Consider the following 4,167-nt stretch of genomic DNA (forward strand, 5'->3'; position numbering starts at 1 on the left):
GAGAGAGAGGGGAGACCGGTTATGGGTTGCACTGTAGAACGGCCTACAAGGATAGCCATGATCAATACTAGTGAGTTATTATTATTGACTTGGGATTGTTATTTATGAGTCGCCTGAGGAACAATCAAACCAAGGGAATAAACATCTAAGTAATTTGGTAGAGCTAATCATGTTTGGAGACAATTCAAATTAATAAAGACACAAATATGTACAACAAGTTAAACATGTGCAAGGATATTGGAGTGAGGTGACCAGTCAATCAATATGTGCCAACAAGTAGTGCTTACAATTAATATTTTTAAGCACCACACAACAAATAAATGAATTCCAGCCTTTGGTTCAACAGATGATGTTATGCTCATAAACCAACAACATCCTAGATTGTTGTGTTGATCAGTTGAACGACAGTTTGCTCGTAAAATGTTTGTCCAAACTTCCATCCAGCCAACACAATATTGTTGAACACAAGCGTCTGCCCATCTATGTTGGTCAATCTGAATGAGAGCATTTTTCCGGTAAGATTGGCTGGGGAGTGCCAATTCGCACCCTCGGGCCATTGGTGCCCAATCATCTGAATCAGAGCTCTTCACCTCCATCGACTGGATCAATCCGACAACAGCGACGTTGAACACATTGAATAGGTTAAAGTAGTCATGCCCAACTATCTTGAACCACACCCCACCCTTCTTCACACATGGAACCCTATAGAAATGGGATTTAGTAAACATTCACTCAAGCACAAAACAATGATATATACTCTATGTGTAGGTACCTCTGGTACATGACAGGGAAGATGACACCCTTGTAGACACCAATCTTTTTCCCAGGCCAGTTGCGCCATGTCGAACTGTGGCCTCGTTGGATTGCACCATCCTCCGTTGTTTCTTGGGAGCGCATAGTTAGGCGGGCAGAGATTTGGTCATGATTGTCACGGTCACGCCGGGTTTGCACCACATCGGGTCTGCCAACTTGCGGTCACACGCAATCTTGTAGCACTATCCACACGCCGCGCCATCTTTGAATAGCACTATGCTCAGTACAGGTTGCCATATCCGCATGCGCTACCTGCATCGTACTAAGCGATGTAAACACTTAGCAGAGGTATATATGTCATGTGCATCTAGTGGTGCATATGGCCCTCCATTTGGCATAGTATATGAGTATGCAATAAGCTAGTTACCCATGGTGTCAGAGGCGTTAGCGCTGCCGTAGTAGGTCGCGTGTGCCCTCAACCATTTGATCGGTGCTTTGTCCACGGCCTCGGCCAACCCACAACACACGAAGGCGAGCAGCACCACTGCAATTGCTCGAGCTGTAGCCAATGTCATATCTCTTGCTAGTCGCCCTTGCAAACCTACGAATTATAGTGAACAGATTTCAGGTATGAGGATCAATTTCCATAAATGTGACCTGGTCCCCATTAATATAAATATTGACAGGGCTAATAATTTTTCCCAAGTTATGGGTTGTAAACTCGGTAGTTTCCCTATTAAGTATCTTGGAGCCCCTCTTCACTATAATAAGCTTAGAAAAGAGGATCTCCAGCCTGTGGTTGACAAAATTATCAAAAAAGGGGCAGGTTGGAGAGGGAGGCTCCTGTCTATTGGCAAGAGATTAACCCTAGTTCAATCCTGCCTGGCTAGTATCCCCTCATAGCTGATGGGGGTAATTAAATTCCCCAAATGGGCTATTGCTCTGATAAACTCCCAATTGGCTCATTGTTTCTGAGATGATTATGAGGGGAATTATAAATACCACCTTGCCAACTGGGGGTCTCTAGCCACTAAAAATAAATTTGGCGGGCTGGGGATCACTAATTTGGCTGATTTTAATCTCTGTCTACTTGCTTCCTGGGGGAAACGATATCTCCTAGATGAGGGTAAGATTTGGGAGAACATTATAGATTCTAAATATAACACCCACAACCCAAATATATTTACTTGTTCTAGTGTAGGTGCTTCCCCTTTCTGGAAAGGGGTTTTATGGGCCATTAAGGCTACTAAGTTTGGATATAATTGGAAAGTGGGCAATGGCAAGAGCATTAGATTTTGGGAAGATAGTTGGTGTGGGGAGGTTAACCTTGCAACACAATATTGGGGTTTGTATTCAATTGTTGTAGATCAACCTGCCACCATTAGTGAGGTCTGGGATGGGAGTAATGTCAAGATTAATTTTCAAAGATGTTTCTCCCCCAGCATGATGATAGATTGGAGCAACCTCTTCGAGGAGATCAAAACCCTTGTTTTGAGCGACATACCTGACACCCTTATATGGAAATATGAGGTGAAATGTTTGTACACTGTTAAATCCTTTTACATATTGTTAATTTTAGGGGGGTTCTTCTTGGGAATATTCCTGTGGTGTGGAACATGGAAATACCCCCTAGAATTGAAATATTTCTCTGGTTGATCATGAAGAATAAACTTCTGACCAGAGATAATCTTGACAAGAGGCAAAATGTTCCAGATCTATCCCGTTTGTTTTGTTCTGAGCATGAATCTCCTTGTCATCTTTTCTTTGATTGTGTCGTTGTTGTGGAACTGTGGAGATTTGTTGGGGAGATCACCAGTGTAGCTAGCTGCGATAATATTTACAATATGTTTGAGTGTTGGTATCATAGCCCCAACACTGATGTTGCCTTAGTGCAAGCTGCAGCCCTGTGGGCTCTCTGGAAATGCAGGAATGACATGTGTTTCAACCGATCAATTTGGTCTGGTATGTAGGTGATCATGAGGAAAAACTGCAAAAAATATCATTGTGGGAGGTAGCCTAGCAAGATGCTATCAAGTCAGAGCTAAAAGAGATCGTGAGGAAGCTAGAACAAATAGCAAGAAATCTCCCACTCCTCTTGTGGCCGGATCTAGGCTTATCATGGAAGGTGCGGGTGTCCTCCGGGCGATATGATCATGATTGATCAGTGACCAGTGACATGGTAATCTCCACAGCTCGATGGGTTATGATAAAGCAGAAGATACGCGTGGAGATGACTATGTACTGGAGCTATGTCTTTCCTAGAACCTTTTATGTTTCCTTGCTGAGGGCAGATGTGCCTCCCTTTGGCTGTGTTTTCCTTTTTAGGCTGTAAGAACACTTGTTACAAGACCCTGACTTGCTGGGTTTAATTGGTGATCAATGGAGCCGAGGCTAGGCCCTTTTTCTCTAAAAAAATTGTCTGTATGTAGAACGTAGTTGATCTGGGGGTTGTGTGATCTTGCTTGTGTGTATGTTACTTGTATGACTATGGTGATCTCGGAATGATTGGGTGTGCCCTGTGTGTGCGTGTATATATATAGTTGTTATTTGTGAGTTGCGATCTATCTGTACTTGGAGAGACTCAGCAAAGTCACCCATAACAAGCACGTCGGGTGCACATGTGCACTTCATATGTGCAGTCGCAACATGGCTTGCGGGCTAATCCAAAGAGTATAGCGTACGTGCAGACGCATATTTCTCTATCTGCATCACAACAATGCTACACATACGTAATCTTACGTTGATTTTATGTAAAAGTTGATGTGGAGGTTGTTAATTAGGCAGAAAACCTAAAACCCCCTGCTGGCATCGATTAGGGTTTCGGCGGACTCATACAACGCTTGTCGGATCTCTCCGGCTGGGCGTCCATTGTTTCCGGCAAGAGATGGTTTCATCGGTTGGCGGCAAGCAGACCGAGTCAGGACCTAGTTCTTCAAGCTCGGCTCGGGCGCAGCTAGAGGAGGCGCTCGGGAAGCTTGGGATTACGGATGAGGAAGCGACCCCTCTAATTATTGATGATACAGAGGAAGGAGAAGCAAAGAAGTGGCTACTGGCAGGTAGGGTTTTGCATAGGCACCTGTTACACATCCAAACCATTACTAATGCACTCCGGCAAGCTTGGGGAAACCCTAGAGGACTGAAATTCAGATCGATGGGCGAGAATATGTTCATGGCAGAATTCGAGGCACAACAGGATTGCGATCGCATCTGGCTTGGCTCCCCATGGCATGTGAGCAAGAATGCGGTTGTTCTTGCGGAATTTGAGGACTACATGCGACCTAATGAGGTCAAGTTTGACCGGCTCCATCTATAGGCCAGGGTCCCTGAGGGACTCCTGGACTAGGGGGTGTCCGGATAGCCAAACTATCATCATCGGCCGGACTCCAAGACTATGAAGATACAAGATTGAAGACT

General features: G+C 44.6%; 1 pseudogene; it reads right to left on the reverse strand.

Moving 5' to 3' along the window:
• Nucleotides 1-376: 376 nt before the first annotated feature.
• Nucleotides 377-1,328, reverse strand: LOC123090182 (expansin-A22-like; annotated as a pseudogene).
• Nucleotides 1,329-4,167: the final 2,839 nt, after the last annotated feature.

The sequence above is a fragment of the Triticum aestivum genome, chromosome 4B (assembly GCF_018294505.1).
Source record: "Triticum aestivum cultivar Chinese Spring chromosome 4B, IWGSC CS RefSeq v2.1, whole genome shotgun sequence".
Taxonomy (NCBI): Eukaryota; Viridiplantae; Streptophyta; class Magnoliopsida; order Poales; family Poaceae; genus Triticum; species Triticum aestivum.